Raw genomic sequence first — 18704 nt, 5'->3', positions numbered from 1 at the left:
CATAGATGTCATCTGCTGCTCCGGATCTCTGGGAATCCTGGACCTTCTTGTGCTCCCTTAGATAAGTGCTCCTCAGGCCACCAATTAGAATCTTCAAATAGGTCATGTCTGCCGTGGGGATCACCGTCTTCACAAATTCCAGCAATTGATCCAGTGCTGCCTTCCTCTTTGTTTGGTTCTTATAATGTGGGTGGTTTATCTCCCAAAGACAAGGCAGCTCCCTGAACATATCTATGAAGATTGCCATAAAGTCGGTATCTTTCAAGATATCCATTTTCACTGCAAGACACAACACAAGACAAACCCTAATGTCAGGCAAAGTTTTGTCTCCTAATCTAGTTACAATATAGGCCTCAATCTAGAAGCAGTATAGGCCCAAGTTTGGCTCTTACCTTCGTTATCACGATTGGCGCCTCCGATACTCCTTCCTCTGCTCACAGATCGTACGTACTACGCACGCGTGTTACGCTTTATACACACTGCGCATGCGTGTAACTCCGCCCGCCCCTGACGTTCTTTCTAGTCTATTCCCCGCCCCTTTTTGTTCGGCACAGTGGGTGAAGAGCACATGGCGGAGTCAGAGCAGGTGCGTGCTAATTATAGCAACGAGGAGGAGGAAAGCCCGGATCCGGAAACGTCCCGATCCAGAAAGAGACGCTTTAAGGCCTCAAATATGTCCTTTGCCGAGATGTTGGAGATGGTCGACATCCTGAAGAAGGCCGACTATGACGGAAGGTATGGACCTTACCCCAACCCCAATATCAGAAAGGCCAAGATCATGGCGAAAGTGGTCAAAAGTCTGCACCAGAATTTCGGGGTACGATGATCGAAAGATCAGCTCAGGAAGCGGTGGTCGGACCTGAAATTAAGAGAGCCCGAGCAGTACAGAAAGATCCAGAGAGTGCTGCAAAAAAGTAAGTAGTTGTGCTGTGTTCCTATTCTTTTTGTCTTTATTACGTTCGTGCTGCTCCATGTGCTTTTCTTAAGTGTACAGTTTAAAATGGCAAATTTCATGTTCATGGGCACATTATTCGTTCATATCAAATATTTTTCTTTCGGCCTATAAAACACCATTGTTTTGGCCATATGCATTTGCCCACATTTTTTAGGGCCTACTTGTATGAAAAATATTTGGTTGTGTAGATGGGTTTGTTACTAGAATGAAGTGCAAACTAGATTCTGTGTAAGGAGAGGACACTCAGCAGGTGTTTTCACATCTGGACGCTGGAGCACTAGTGTGGGACACCAGAACACCCTTTTTATTAGGGGGCCCACACAGGTGCTCCAGTGGATACTATAGGGGGGTCTCCATCTGTGAAGCTTGTACAAAACAGGTAAAGTATTGAAGCTTGACAAAAGACACTAAAAATTCTACATCTTGGAACTCTGCAAAAATAGACAATTGTACACCACTTCCAAGCAATGTTTCATCTTTATAGTTCTGCCATCAAATATCTGTGTGCTAAGTATACCATTTTTGTTTTACATAGGGAAGAAAAGACTCAGAGGACACCCCTCATCCGAGGAGACCAGAGACCCCCCACCTCGGGAAGAAGGGGAAATACCCCCAACACAAGCAGAGCAGGAGGAGGAAGACGTGGTGGAAATAGGCACCACAACAGGTGAGTGTCTGCGACCACAGGCTCAGGTAGGAGATGGATGTCGGCATATTTATAATACCTGGGTTTTTTTTGGTTTCTCTCTTTTTAGGTGATCGTGATGTTGTGGATCCAGGGCATTTCACTTCGGAAAGTGCACAGATCCTCATCGGGGAGATCATGGGGTGTAATTTAGCATTGGAAAACCTCAAGGAAAACATCAATGATGTTATTCAAAAAAATAATAACATCATTGATGTTTTGGGGGGAGTTTAAAACCCCTCGAAATCCCTTTGTTTTTTTGTGTGCTACAATGTTAAAAATGTTTTAGCGATTTTTAGAAAATCCAAATTTTGAGGATGCACACAATGTGTCAACATGTGCTATCTGCCATCCCGGGAGATCAATGGATGCGTTTTGGGGGTGCAACCTTTTCCTCAATAATAAAGTAGCTGAGAGGAAGGGGTTGCTCCCCCAAAACACGTCCCTTGATCCCCCATGATGGCAGCTAGCACATGTTGACATTCGTAAATTGTGCATCTTCAAAATTTGGCTTTTCCTGGGGTGACTTCACCCCATCTGAACGCAATATCAAACACAGTTCCTAAATACTCATGTCTGATATTGCCTCCAAGTTTTACCTAATGTGTACTTTGTAAGTTCAAGATTTGTGTCTTTCTTGTTGTTTTGAAACATGCCTGTTTTATCTTAAATGGACATTTCTATTTTTGATAATGCCACCCCAAAAATTGTTGTACAACAAACATGTTGGTTTGTTTTAAAAACCTTTCCTAAATGCACATGTGATTGTACAGGTATTAAAAAGATTGTTAATCAAGAATGTGTGGATTATTGTCTCAACTCTACAACACTTTTGTGGTGATATAATTGCTGCTTTCTGTGACAATGGGTGTGATTTCCTAAGGGCAAATCCACTTTGCAATACAAGTGCAGTTTCAGTGCATTTTCAAGTGCACTTGTAGTGCAAAGTGTATTTTCCTTTAGTAAATAACACCCAACAGTGCTTTGTATAAGGTTACACAATCACGCCATTTTCAGGACTCACCACATTTTGGTCAGGGTCAGCTAAAACAAACACAAGCAGTAAATGTCACCAAAGATTTACTTAATTTTTTTTATTTGATGAAGGTTTCACAAATTGTCTGGCATATTGATGGCCCCCCTACCCGCAAAGTAGGGGGGCCTACTTTGCGAGTAGGCCCCCCTACCCGCAAAGAACTCACATTCCTGTGGCGTGGAAGGAAACTGTGGAGGAAAAAAAAAAATTGTCTTTTTGCACATTAAAACATGGAAAGCAGATTAGACACAAACATTCTTGGCCAACATCAAGATAACATTTATTAATGGGAATTTTTAAACACCAAAGTATAAGGTACACCTATCAGATTCCCCCTCCCCAACCCCCTCTCATGGGCCATTTCTAACATTATAGGGGGGGAGCTCTTGGACAGGTAAACCTCTCCACTTCATTGAGAGATGAATGCCTAAATAATGGGTATTACTTTGAACAGCCCCTCCTTAGTTACAATATTGGCAGCCCACTGGACAGGTAAGAAGTGTCATAATACAAACATATAAATACACATTGTACACATTTGAGCACATTTGGACATTCTGCTATTACCTATCAAGATAATAATAGGATAAAAAAACTTTAAACAGTACCACTTGAAAGTATACAGGCAGGCCCTTGCACTACATGCATGAATTGGCATCAGCTGACTTAGCAGTTGGGGGGAGGGAGGGTTAAAAATGATTTGGGGACCACCCCAAAAAAAGCCTCTGGCACTCTGCCTGAATTTAAAGCACCAATCACATTTTAAAACATTTTAGGGGGTGTTTGGGGTAAAGCACTACTATGGAGCTGACAAAATACATTGTTAAGTGACTACATGAGGTGAATATAGGGCCTGTAGACCATGCTGGGGAGGTAAGTGAAGGCAAATGTGTATGAAGGACAAAAAAATTAATTAGATAAAAATCCAGCATGAATGAGGACAAAGGGGACATTCACAGCATATTCCAATCATGGTAATTAGGGAATGAGGAAAGAAATACAATATATTATCAAACATTAAATACAATAAAATGTGATCTTAAAGGATAAGAATCTTACCTTAATATACTCCTTCTGCAGGACCTGGATGATGGCAGAACAGGTCTCCGGGATAATGATCCCCAGAGCCTGGGGAGAGATGCCTGTTGAGAACTTGAGGTCCTGCAGGCTTCTCCCTGTCGCCAAGTACTGTAGGGTGGCGATGAGCCTCTGCTCCGGAGTGATGGCTTGCCTCATGCAGGTATCCTGCCTGCTGATATAGGGGGTCAGCAAAGCCAGCAAACGGTGAAATACGGGGTCCGTCATCCGGAGAAAGTTCCTGAAATCATCAGGATTATTCTCACGGATCTCACGGAGCAATGGCATATGACAGAACTGGTCACGCTGAAGCAACCAATTCTTGGTCCATGAACTCCTCCCCACCCTGTTCATGGACTGGACTTGTGTCAAGGTCAGGACCCCAACACCAAGCCCCCGCACAGCACGAACTCTACGAGGAGTACGTATATGCAACATGGCTAGAAAACGGTCAGCTGCTCAGAACGAGGTAACAGAACGCACTGAAGAACAGCAAGGCCTGTGAAGAGCGACCTGAAAAACAGTAACGAACGAACAAGAACACAATAACTCAAATAAGTCACACGTAGCTTGCTGCACGCAATGAAGAGCAGATACAAACCCACACGCACAAACTGAACAGCAGAAAACGATCCGAAAACCACGAGTCTGAAAAAGCGCAAATCGTCTCTCACCAAATTTTTACTAACACGAGATTAGCAAAAGGAGCCCAAAGGGTGCCGCGCTTGGTTCTGAACTGGCCTTTTCTAGTCTCGTCGTATGTGGTTTACGTCACCGCATTCTTGGCGATTGGAAATTCTGACAACTTTGTGCGACCGTGTGTACGCAAAACAAGTTTGAGCCAACATCCGTCTGAAAAAATCCATGGATTTTGTTGTCGGAATGTCTGATCAATGTCCGACCGTGTGTACGGGGCATTAGGACCATGTGATATTTCAGTTTTTTTTTAAATAATTCTGCAAAAATGTCAACAATTCTGTGTTTTTCTGTCAATATGGGGTGCTGTGTGTACATTAATGAGGAAAAAAAATGAACTTAAATGATTTAAGCAAATGGCTGCAATGTAACAATCAGTGAAAAATTTAGGGGGGTCTGAATACTTTCCGTCCTCACTGTATGTATGAAAATGGATGGATATTCTTCAACCCACAGCGGCACTCACCGTGCTTTCTTATGGTTTTGTTTCTATGTCTATGTGTATTTGAAACTTTATATTTTCATAAAAATCGATTGAAGCTAAGAAACAGACTAGATGGGAAATTAGTACACTTATAACTCAAATCAAATCCTTAGATTTAGAAATAGAATAAACACTGAGATACCAATTATAATTATTAGAAAAGTATGAAAAGTATGCTATTTCTACATTTCTTCAAACCTTGCACCTGCTTAAGGTCCCTACTTAGCTTTCAAATCTCAATCTTTCTATCATAGTGTTGGAGGTAACTAAGATAATAAATATGTATAGTGTTTTTTTTTTTTTCTGTAACGTGTCTCTAACCTAAAAAAAAAAAAAACAACAGTGAGAAAAAACACAGTGGCGCTATCCTAAAAAAATATTTTTACCCTTAAGGTGATGCTGCAAATAAGTATAAATATTCAAATACACAATATAAACACCAAGTGACAGGTGATTCAAATATACAGAAAGTGCTCAACAAATAATTATATTTGCAACTAAATACATGAAAAGGTCCTAAATAAAAAGCCCTTTAAATAGTGATGTTTTCTTGACAGCTTTCACCACACCCGAGTGTTGAGTGACACACTCCCTAAAGAAATTCACTCACCGACTCCAATTGCCTACACTCTCGTGTAAGGCTCAAGTGCTTTTTTAACCACACCAGAAGGGTCACAGGGCAACCAAAAATCCAAAATTATGTGCAGGAATCGTTCCACATCGTTCAATATTTAAACTCACACTTTTCCAAATTAAAGTAGCAAAGTAAAATTTCCACAGCAGAATGAACTCCAAAGCACAGCACAGCAAACACTTGTTTACTACAGTAAAGGGTTGCGGTCACGGCGGACCTGAGGTATGCAGGCGCCAGAAAGCCTCTCTCACCTACTCCTCGATGCCTAGCCACTCTATCAGGTCACTACTTCCTCGTACAGCTAAAAAGCATCACTCATCATTGGTGAAGAACATCGTACAGACATGCCCCGACATGTTTTGTCACACACTGACTTATTCATGGGATTGGCTGTACAGGATAACACTCATCCCTTATATACCCTCCTACCATCATCTGATAGAGAATCAACTCGTGCGCCTGCGTGCATCTCATGTCCCTGTGATCACATTACCCCCATCACTAAGAGACAATATATGTTTAATTGCATGTAATACACTATAGAATATCCACAAATTCTAGGATGCAGGTACAGTTCTGCACCTACATTAAAAGCAGACTGCATTATAAATAATTACGAATGGGGGCGCATGCTCGGCGTGGAACTGGAAGGTCGCTTCTGAGCAGAGCTCTGTCACAGCGGGAACCTTAACGCCTTCCCCGGGGCCAATTACGCTTCTAATTTCTCCCAAACTTACCTGCACCCCCGGGGGAAGAAGCGGTGCATGCCGTCCTACAGGTCCTGTCGCGGGAAACCGGCACAAAGGTCCTTAACTAACTATCTCCTCAGAGCCCGGGAGATGGCCGAGAACTCCCAAGATGGCGCCGCCTCTCAGCGTGATTCAGCTCCTGCACACAGCCTGATGGCCTCTCCTGCACATTCGTTTGGGGATGGTGAGTACACTCTGCAACTCACAAAGGCAGACCTGGATGACAACCTCACAGCCATGTATAACAAAATTGCTGAGAAATTCCAGAGAGAGCTGCACAAATCTATTAACACACTACAGAATGAGATAGCGGTTCTGGGTGGGAGAACGGATCTCTTAGAGACTAAGCATGATGAGCTGCAGCTTGCATACACTGACCTTCGGAGAGATCATGAGGTCCTCACAGATTCTGTTACCCAACTCCAGGCCCATTTGGAGGACCTGGACAACAGAAATCGAAGAAACAATTTAAGAATCAGAGGGGTCCCTGAGTTGGTCACTGAGTTAACCCCTGCCGTTTACAAACTTTTCCAGTCCCTGCTCCCAGAATCACCCCTGACTGCCTTTGCCTGCGACAGGCTACACAGAGTCCTCTGTCCTAAACCTCCAGATGACAAGCCCCCAAGAGACATAATTTTATATCTCAAGGATTATCTGGTGAAAAAAGAGATTCTTAGGGCCTCACGTAACACCCCTAACATCTTGCTGGATGGCACTAAAATTCAAATATACCCAGACCTATCACCAGCCACCTTGGACAAATGTTGCAAGTTTAAAGAAATCACTACCCCTCTTCAAGAAGCAAGTATCAGATACAGATGGGGGTTTCCCTTTAAACTCCAGGTCTTCCATAATGGATCCACGTACACCGTCTGCACCATCCAGGAAGGAAAGGAACTCCTAGTGAAAATAGGTCTCATGGCCAAAGAAGACCTCCCTAGGATGCCGTCTACCCCTCGCCCTTCTGCCATCTGGGCCACCCCATCTCCTCAAAGAGATCGCAGAAGACAGAGGAAAGAAGGCAGAGATTGCAGATTTTAGAGTTGCAACTCTTGCTTCCACCACCGGCTCTCTTCCTTAAGATGTCTTTTTTCCTTTGTGCCTGTTTTTCCGCTGGTTGTTTTTCATTTTCTATTTTATTTTTCACATAGAATATGGGTCTTTTTTGGATTGGCTGAGGTGCAGCCTGATCTTCCTTTGGAAGGGTGAGAGAGAACTGCCTACTTTATTAACACTGGAATCCCTCACCCTCCCACAATATGTATGCACCTCCATGCACATTTTTTCTGCCAATGTGTTCCCTGCAATGCCGACGTTCAGTGGTACCCGCTTGGTTGTTCCCCCCCTCTTACTGATCTACACAGTTTGAGGGATCAGGATTGTTCCCTCATCCAGGCAATCAAGAGTGTTGGTCATTAGTGTCCTACTGTTTAAAAAGTTTTTACTTTTACAGTTAAGCATAGTATCCTCTCGTCAGGATGGGCTTTCCCCTCCTGACCCCAATGTTTTGCACTATTGTTTCTATGTTTTTTAGTTTATGGTTTTTGGGTTGCGGGACCTTGTCTATGAATGCCACTAAGCTAGTTTTACTCCGTAATGTATTTACAACTGTATGCCTGCCTGACATCCCCAGCCTTTCGAGACGGAGGATGTTGGCTACCAACCCCTCGGGATCACCTCACATTGTTCTGTGCCCTTGTACCCTTCTACACTTACAATGGGTGTTAAATTAATATCCCATAATGTCAGGGGTTTCAACTCCTCACATAAACGGAAGAAGGCCTTTACTATGTATAAACGCCTGCAGGCGGACATCGTTCTCCTACAGGAGACCCACTTCTCTGTAAACAATCAACCCACATATTTCGATAGAGCTTTCGGTCAAGGGTATTACACGACTTTCAGTTCTAGATCCCAAACGGTTGCAATATTTATCAAAAAGGCCTAGTTTTTGAAGCTCATAATGTAGACAAAGATCCCTCTAGCAGATTTATCATCCTGCAGGGCTCCTTACAGGGTAAGAGGGTTACAATAGCCATCGTATATGCACCTAATGATTCTCAAGCATTGTTTTTTAAGGCTTTTTTCCAAGTGTTAGATAAATATAATCCCCTCATCTTTTATTGGGAGGAGATTTTAACTTGGTGGCGCATTCGGCCATGGGTCGGAGCAGAATGGGCAGCACCTGCAATGCCTTCCCCAAAACTCTAAAATCACTATTACACTCACATAATTTAGTAGACTCATGGAGAGCACATAATGTGGAGGCTAGAGAGTATACTTTTTATTCCCACCCCCATGACAGCTACTCCAGATTGGATTATCTGTTATGTTCTCCTATTTTGCTATCCAATTCTTCTGCCACCGCCATTCACTCCTGCCCATGGTCGGATCACCAGTTGGTATCCCTTGAGATTTCCCACATTGGTCTCAAACCCACTGTGTGGCTGGGTGGAGACTGAATGAGTCTCTCATCACTGACCCTTTCATAATCTCTCAGATCTCCAAACACTTAGAAGACTATTTTGCCACCAATAATGTAGGAGAGGTTTGGCCCCCCCATCCTTTGGGCAGCCCATAAGGTTGTGATCAGAGGCCATTTAATCCAGATTGCTGCGGAAAGGAAAAAACAAAAACTGATCGATATTACCAAACTAACTTCAGAGCTAGATAGGTTATACCACTTGCACACACAGAACCACTCCACTGATCTCTTACAACAAATTAATAACACTAGATTTGAACTAGATAAAATCCTCTCAGAACAGATGGAAAAGGCTCTTAGATGGTCGAAGGCTAAGTTTCTGTTACACAGTAACGCGGCATCGGCTATGTTTGCTAGAAAGCTCAACCAATCCATCCAACCCTCACATACTTATAAGTTACGAAATCCTAAGGGGAGCTGGGTCTCCCACCCAACTGAGGTTCTTCAGATTTTTTCTAAATTTTATGAAAATCTGCTTTCTCCTCCCACCTCCTCTCCTGACCCTGCCCTTGATACATGGCTTGATAAGATCCCTCTACCCAAACTAACACAGGACCAGTTTCTAGTGCTTAATGCCCCTTGCTCGGACCAGGAAATTACTACGATCATTAAATCCCTGAAACCTTCTAAAACTCCAGGCCCAGATGGTTTTTCGGCCCCTTACTACGAGAAATTATCTCTGCTTCTGACCCCATATCTACAGGCTAACTTTAATCATATATTAAAAGGTAATGTTTTCCCAGATGACATGTTTCACGCAAACATGTCATTAATCCCTAAACCCAATAAGGACCACTCCTTGCCACAAAATTACAGGCCAATTTCTGTCATCAACACCGATCTAAAGATATTCGGGCGTATTTTGGCAGACAGACTTTCGAAAATCATTACTTCCTTAGTCTCACCTAATCAAACAGGATTCATCCGGACTAGACAAATCACTGACAATATAAGACTGGCTTCTAATATTATACAGGACGCTGACCTACACTCCTGTAAAGTACTATTTTTAAGCCTGGATATCCATAAGGCCTTCGATAGTGTGCTCTGGCCATACCTCGAACTAACCTTAGAAAAATTTGGCTTTGTGGGAGCATTTGTTCATAGCTTTCGAGCATTATATCATCAGCACCGCACTCAGATTAGATTACCGGGCTGTAACTCCGATTATTTCAGGTTGGGCAGGGGGACAAGGCAGGGTTGCCCCCTGTCACCACTTTTATTTGCCCTCGCCATTGAACCCCTGGCCCAGTCCATTAGCTTGGACTCTAATATCAAAGGTTATATAAAAGGAGACCAGGATTTCAAGTTAAGTCTTTATGCAGACGATGTTCTCCTATTTCTTCCTGATCTGATAGTCTCAATCCCCAACCTGATTTCCACCCTCCATACCTTCCGAGATCTTTCGGGTTTAGGGGTTAACACTTCTAAATGCTCAGCCCTTCCTATAAACTTCCCCCAACATATTATCTCTACAATTCAATCCAACTTTGGTTTTGCCATGGATGGTCAGTGTCTATCTTACTTAGGAATTAAATTGGCACCTTCTCTCTACAGATTATATTTAGCTAACTACCCACCAGCATTTACCAGAATCAGACAACTTTTGATCGCGTGGAATTCTTACCATACCACCTTTCTAGGTAGGATCCAAGCAAATAAAATGTCCATTCTTCCCACACTTTCATTTTTTTTAGGGCCCTTCCAAATGATGTGTCTCGGAAAACGATTGATTCCATCCAAAGAGACATTAATAAATGTGTATGGCACAATAAAAAACCCAGATTAGGTAAGCAGATAATTTATAGACCCCGAGCCCGGGGAGGATTGGGCCTTCCCAATCTTTGGCACTACTACCTCTCAGCCAGACACATTCAGCTAGCTCAATGGCATGTCCCCCCTCTCAGGATCCCCTAGCTCAGTTTTGAGCGTTCTTCCATAGCCCCTTACTCTCTACCTGGATTATTATGGGCCCCAGCAATCCGTCCAAAGGATATCTCCCTCCTTAATTCAGTGGTGGGCCAATCCTTACACCTGTGGTCCCTGTACAAAAAGAAATTCTCCCTACTCCCGCCTTACCCCAAATGGGCCTCGTTTATTGGTAACCCTTCATTTATCGCTGCTTTTCCCAACCCCAATTCCTTTGCCCTATGGATTTCTGCAGACCTGGTCACACTCTGCTCTCTCCAAAGGGATGGGGTGCTCCACTCCTTTTTATCTTTACAAACTTCTCATTCTTTACCCCGGTCTGAGTTTTACAGATATCTTCAGATCAGACATTTTTATAACTCACATTTTCCTAATCCAGTCCCCTTACCTGTCAACACATTTGAGGATCTTTGTGGCCCTACTTCTAGAGACAAAGGGATGATCTCACTGATATACAATTATCTGGGAGGCTTAGGCCTCTCGGAGAAATCCTCTGCCATGATTCAGTGGGAAACAGAGAATGGACAGGTGGTATCCCTCGAGGAGTGGATAGATAGGATAACGAACCTACATAAATGTACCAGGTCCGTAGCGGTTAAAGAAACAGTGATGAAGCTACACACAAGGTGGTATTACACCCCCGCTAAATTGCATAAATTCTTCCCCACTGTTTTTGAAAATTGCTTTAGGGGTTGTTTCGAACAGGGGACCCATCTACATATTTTTTGGAGTTGTATGACCCTGAGAGACCTCTGGCAGAGGGTTACAGCCAAGGTGGCAGAGATTACAGGGGTACAGGTTACTATAACCCATCAGATGGGTTTACTTTTCGCTGATATCCCTGGGGCCTCTCCCCCTGACCAAAAACTGTCCCATACACTATTTAGTGCGGTCCACTGGTGCAGTGTTTCTCAACTCCAGTCCTCAAGGCTCACCAACAGGTCATGTTTTCAGGATTTCCCTCAGATGAAACGGCTGTGGTAATTACTAAGGCAGTGAAAACTGATCAAATCACCTGTGCAAAATAGTGGAAATCCTGAAAACCTGACCTGTTGGTGCGCCTTGAGGACAGGAGTTGAGAAACACTGCACTGGTGTATAGCCCTGTTTTGGCACACACCCGGGGTCCCCTGGGAACAAGTCCTTCGACTAATGTCTGCCATTCAACTTATGGAAAAAATGTTGCATACAATTACAGACACTATGCACGTTTATGATCGTAAATGGAAATCATGGGTTCCTTAAATACCCAGGATTCTCTTGTATTAATTAGCATGGACTCCTTAAGTTTATGGCATCAATTCCATTTTGTCCACGTGGGTCTCCCGTAACCCGATCTGTACCACGTGTTAGTGGTTGCATATCCATGGTTTTTTCTGTTGTTCTTTTTGTTTCTTTTTGTTTTCAGTTATTTCAATTCTCTAGCACAGGGGTCTCAAACTGATGGTCATCTAGCTGTTGTGGAACTACAAGTCTCATCATGCCTCTACCTGTGGGAGTCATGCTTGTAACTGTCAGCCTTGCAATGCCTCATGGGACTTGTAGTTCTACAACAGCTGGAGGGCCACCAGTTTGAGACCCCTGCTCTAGCATTTATTTGCATCACATGAGTGTCAAAACTTAGTGTACAGACCCTCCAGCTCTTTCTCAGGCCCCAGGACCCTCCTGTCTGGGAGGCCTCCTCAGCTCATGATGTTTCTTTTAGTAACTTATATCTTTGTGACTACTGTATGTACATCTGATATTCAGAGTTCTGGACCAGACATGCCTGCCACATGTATTGTTTCTGACACACTATGTATTCTGTACTAATTTTCAATAAAAACGTGTATTAAAAAAAATAATAATAATTACGAATTTAATCATATATCTATGTATATTCATTTCAAACTTCATATTGGATATATGTCATTCATTCTCCTAACAAAAAATCAAAACCATTAAAAATTCATTTAAAATTATTTTAAAACCCCTAGTTAAAACAATTAATCAAATCCCAATGATTAGAAAAATATATATCATATATATTTTAATATAAACAATCTATATGTATATGGATGGCTGGAACCTACCTAATCATTAAAATCTCTCTTATTAACTCCATAAACTGGCAATCTATAATGCGCAAATTCATATTGCAAAGTTACGTTTGAACATTTAACATCATGAAAAGCACCCGTACCTGAATATTCTTACATAAAGATATATAACCTGGGGTATAAAAATCGCTTAGGCATCCTTTAAAGCAACCACTGGTAGGTGCTAGCTGCAGCCCAATCATTATCTCCCCTCCTATTTACAGCTACTTCTATCAGTCTCTTGTAAATAGTACATATAAAAAAATGCATAAATGGATATATATCCAAAAATCAATTAGACACATTAGTTAATCAAAACTCGCAACACTATAATTAATCGCTTACCTACCCTTTACAACTAATTATGTCCAAGAACTATACCGAAGACACCCTAAATATGCTAATAATGGATAAATCCATCCATAGAATATAAATGTTCTTTCCAATGGGGTATCTGAATGTGCAAATACGCCCATTGCTCCCACATCCTCCAGAGGAGCATGGGGTGCCCTATATTAAAGTGACAGTGCAATATAGTCTAAAAATTAATCATGCTGAAGCCAAAGTCTATTAATATGGACACATAGTGGTCAAACAAGGATAATGTCACCCCATAGCTTCTGTTATAAACTAAATTAAAAATCATTAATAAAGCAATTCAAATCCAATTCAATCTTTAACCCCCTAGGGGCCAAACATTTGAAAAGGAAAATCCATTGGGTCTCTCTTTGTGACAAGTCCCTCACCCTATTTGACCCTCTCCAAGATGGATGTACAACGTCAATACCACAAAACTGTAATAGAGAGGGGTCCTGGTGATGTTTTTCCTTAAAATGTAATGAAACACTGTGATATTTGTACCCGTTCTTTATATTTGCCAAATGTTCTGCTATGCGAACCTTCAGAAGCCTCTTAGTTCTTCCCACAAAGAACAGGCCACAGGGGCACCACATGAAATACACCACATGAGAGAAATTTCAAGTACTGAATTCCTTTATCTCAAATGTTTCTCCATCTCTTTTAGTGACACTTGTCACTCCTCTATTGCTGTTTTTTACTGTTCTGCAACATATGCATTTCCTACAGCAGTAGAAGCCCTTTAAGTCTATTTTTAGAGCTCTTTGATCTGGTGAATTCAGGATCTTTTTAACTACTTGGTCCCCAAAACTGGGACCCCTCCTATAAATAAATTTCAGCTGCTGTGGTAATATCTCCCCTAGGTGCCTTTATATAGGATATGCCAGTGTTTTTTGTATATACTCTCAATTTCCCTATACTGGCAATGAAAACTTGAAATAAAACTCAGTAGCTGTTGATTATTACGTACCTGAGGTTCTTTTTTTCTTAAGGCATTGATCCCTAGGGATCTCTGCCACCTCCTGAATTATTTTGTTAAGGTTATTGTTATTGTAACCTTTTTGTATGAACCTTTCTTTGAGAACATTGGCTTGCGTGAAGTAATCCTCTATCTGTGTACAATTCCGTCGTACCCGCAATATCTGTCCCTTCGGGATGTTCCTTATCCAAGCAGGGTGATGACCACTCCTGATGGATAGGTAACTATTGCGGTCCATCGGTTTGAAATACACTTTAGTACTCAGTACATTACGGTCCTTTTCTATAGTGACATCCAAAAAATTAATAGTTTTCTCACTAATCTGATATTCTAGTTTAATGTTATTTTTGTTCTTATTTAGATCACCCAGAAATTCCACCGCAGATTCCTTCGACCCCTCCCAAATGAACAGGAGGTCATCTATAAATCTGCAGTAGAATTTTAACTGGGGTATATTTTTACTGAAGACCTGCCTATCCTCCCATTCAGCCATAAACAGGTTGGCAAGACTGGGGGCATACTTAGCCCCCATCGTCACGCCAACCTGCTGGGAGAAGAACTGACCATTAAACCAAAAATAGTTATGGGACATACAGAACTCCCATGTCTGTCCCAAAAACCTCTTCTGTGCATCCGGAATATCTTCCCATCTACTGAGTGCCCAATTAAGGGCCAAGGATGCATCCTCATCCTGGATGATGGTATATAAGGAGGCGACGTCAGCCGTTACTAGGTATGATTCAGATGACAAATTTAATTTATGTGGAATTCCCTTCTACAGGCGGTTGTCTCAGCGGGGAACATTGATAGCTTCAAGAAACTATTAGATAATCACCTGAATGACTGCAACATACAGGGATATACAATGTAATATTGACACATAATCCATAATCACACACATATATAGGTTGGACTTGATGGACTTGTGTCTTTTTTCAACCTCACCTACTATGTAACCTATGTAACCTAATTGTACCTGTACTAAAAGATGTAACAAATACGAGGTATCTTTTAAATAGGCTTTAGTCTCCTTCACACTGGGTTGGAGAAACTTATCCAAATATTCTCCCAACCTTGCGGTCACAGATCCAATACCATTAATGATTGGTCGAGGAGGCGGGCACTGTATACTCTTATGTATTTTAGGTAACGTATAAATTACAGGTATTCGGCAGGCACTCAGCACAAGATATCTTTTTCCTTGAGATTCAAAGCATTTATTTTAAATCCCCATTCGACCAATGATGCCAGCTGGGTTTTATACGTATCTGTAGGGTCAGATTTTAACCTTCTATAGGTGGACAAGTCACCAACCAATTCTGCCAACTGGTTATGGTAAAATGATTCATCCATAACCACTACCCCTCCTCCTTTATTGGCAGGTCAAATGATTATATTTTTTCTGTTTTCTAGAGATTTTATACCTTCCCTAAAATGAGGATTAACCCCTTTCCTTGGGGTCAACTCCTCAATGTCGTTTAATACTAGTTTTTTAAAAACCTCTATGAAATGGTTACTTGGATTTTGAGGATTAAAAATCAATTTATTTCTTAAGCCACTGTCTATTTTACTAGATGGTATGGTGGCTTTAATCACCGAGTCCACCGGGTGGCACAAGAAATATTTTTTTATGTTCATAGATCTGATGAACTTATGCATGTCAATGTAGACCTCGAATTTGTTCATCATCTTCTTAGGTGCGCATTTTAAACCCAAGTTGAATATATTGAGCTCTTTATGCTCCAATTCTACCCCACTTAGATTAAAAATGCCTGTATTTATGTATTCCTCATTTTTTTTTTGGGTTGTTTGGATTTTCCTGCCCTGCATTCCCTTCTTCTCTTGGTAGGGACATAGCATCTTTGTTTTGGATGTATGGGGGCCCATTTCTCTCTCCATCTTTCTGATATACTGTCCGGGATTTCCCTCTCGGTGTCCCCCCCCCCTCCCTCCCCTCCCCCATTGCCCTAAAAAAGGTGTATTATATGATTGTTGAGCATAATAATCCTCATTTTCTAATGGTGAGTATCTATTATACAGAGGGACTCCATTCCCCATCTCAGAATAATAATTGGATGGGGGATGGTGTCTCCACTGTTGGTATTCCTGTGGGGGATTATAGTATTATGGGGCATTCCCTCTGTACGGTCTAGGTGATTGGTACTGAGTAGTACCAGGTGATTTTGCACTGAGTAGACGGGAAGATATTCCGGATACACAGAAGAGGTTTTTGGGACAGACATTGGAGTTCTGTATGTCCCATAACTATTTTTGGTTTAATGGTCAGTTCTTCTCCCAGCAGGTTGGCGTGGCGATGGGGGCTAAGTATGCCCCCAGTCTCACCAGCCTATTTATGGCTGAATGGGAGGATAGGCAGGTCTTCAGTAAAAATATACCCCAGTTAAAATTCTACTGCAGATTTATAGATGACCTCCTGTTCATTTGGGAGGGGTCGAAGGAATCTGCGGTGGAATTTCTGGGTGATCTAAATAAGAACACAAATAGCATTAAACTAGAATATCAAATTAGTGAGAAAACTATTAATTTTTTGGATGTCACTATAGTAAAGGACCGTAATGTACTGAGTACTAAAGTGTATTTCAAACCGACTGACCGCAATAGTTACCTATCCATCAGGAGTGGTCATCACGCTGCTTGGATAAGGAACATACCGAAGGGATAGATATTGCGGGTACGACGGAATTGTACAGAGATAGAGGATTACTTCACGCAAGCCAATGTTCTCATAGAAATGTTCATACAAAAAGGTTACAATAACAATAACCTTAACGAAATAATTCAGGAGGCGGCAGAGATCCCTAGGGATTAATGCTTTAAGAAAAAAGAACCTCAGGTACGTAATAATCAACATCAACTGAGTTTTATTTCAAGTTTTCATTGTCAGTATAGGGAAATTGAGAGTATATACAAAAAACACTGGCATATCCTATGTAAAGATAGGCACCTAGGGGAGATATTACCACAGCAGCCGAAATGTATTTATAGGAGGGCTCCCAGGTTTGGGGACCAAGTAGTTAAAAAGATCCTGAATCCACCAGATCAAAGGGCTCTAAAAATAGACTTAAAGGGCTTCTAATGCTGTAAGAAATGCATATGTTGCAGAACAGTAAAAACCAGCAATAGAGGAGTGACAAGTGTCACTAACAGAGATTGAGAAACATTTGAGATAAAGGAATTCAGTACTTGAAATTCCTCTCATGTGGTGTATTTTATGTGGTGCCCCTGTGGCCTGTTCTTTGTGGGAAGAACTAAGAGGCTTCTGAAGGTTCGCATAGCAGAACATTTGGCAAATATAAAGAACGGGTACAAATATCACAGTGTTTCAATACATTTTAAGGAAAAACATCACCAGGACCCCTCTCTATTACAGTTTTGTGGTGATGACATTGTACATCCATCTTGGAGAGGGTCAAATAGGGTGAGGGACTTGTCACAAAGAGAGACCCAATGGATTTTCCTTTTCAAATGTTTGGCCACTAGGTGGTTAAAGATTGAATTGGATTTGAATTGCTTTATTAATGATTTTTAATTTAGTTTATAATAGAAGCTATGGGGTGACATTATCCTTGTTTGACCACTATGTGTCCATATTAATAGACTTAATTTTTAGACTATATTGCACTGTCACTTTAATATAGGGCACCCTATGCTCTTCTGGAGGATGTGGGAGCAATGGGCGTATTTGCACATTCAGATACCCCATTGGAAAGAACATTTATATTCTATGGATGGATTTATCCATTATTAGCATATTTAGGGTGTCTTCGGTATAGTTCTTGGACATAATTAGTTGTAAAGGGTAGGTAAGCGATTAATTATAGTGTTGCGAGTTTTGATTAACTAATGTGTCTAATTGATTTTTGGATATATATCCATTTATGCATTTTTTTATATGTACTATTTACAAGAGACTGATAGAAGTAGCTGTAAATAGGAAATAATGATTGGGCTGCAGCTAGCACCTACCAGTGGTTGCTTTAAAGGATGCCTAAGCGATTTTTATACCTGAGGTTATATATCCTTATGTAAGAATATTCAGGTACGGGTGCTTTTTATGATGTAAAATGTTCAAACGTAACTTTGCAATATAAATTTGCGCATTATAGATTGCCAGTTTATGGAGTTAATAAGAGAGATTTTAATGATTAGGTAGGTTCCAGCCATCCATATACATATAGATTGTTTATATTAAAATATATATAATATATATTTTTCTAATCATTGGGATTTGATTAATTGTTTTAACTAGAGGTTTTAAAATAATTTTAAATGAATTTTTAATGGTTTTGATTTTTTGTTAGGAGAATGAATGACATATATCCAATGTGAAGGTTGAAATGAATATACATAGATATATGATTAAGTTTGTAATTATTTATAATGCGGTCTGCTTTTAATGTAAGTGCAGAACTGTGCCTGCATCCTAGAATTTGTGGATATTCTATAGTGTATTACATGCGATTAAACATATATCATCTCTCAGTGATGGGGGTACTGTGATCGCGGGGACACGAGATGCACACAGGCGGGCGAGTTGATT

Source organism: Aquarana catesbeiana, linkage group LG02 (assembly GCF_042186555.1).
Source record: "Aquarana catesbeiana isolate 2022-GZ linkage group LG02, ASM4218655v1, whole genome shotgun sequence".
NCBI lineage: Eukaryota > Metazoa > Chordata > Amphibia > Anura > Ranidae > Aquarana > Aquarana catesbeiana.
Note: the sequence above shows the minus strand (reverse complement) of the source record.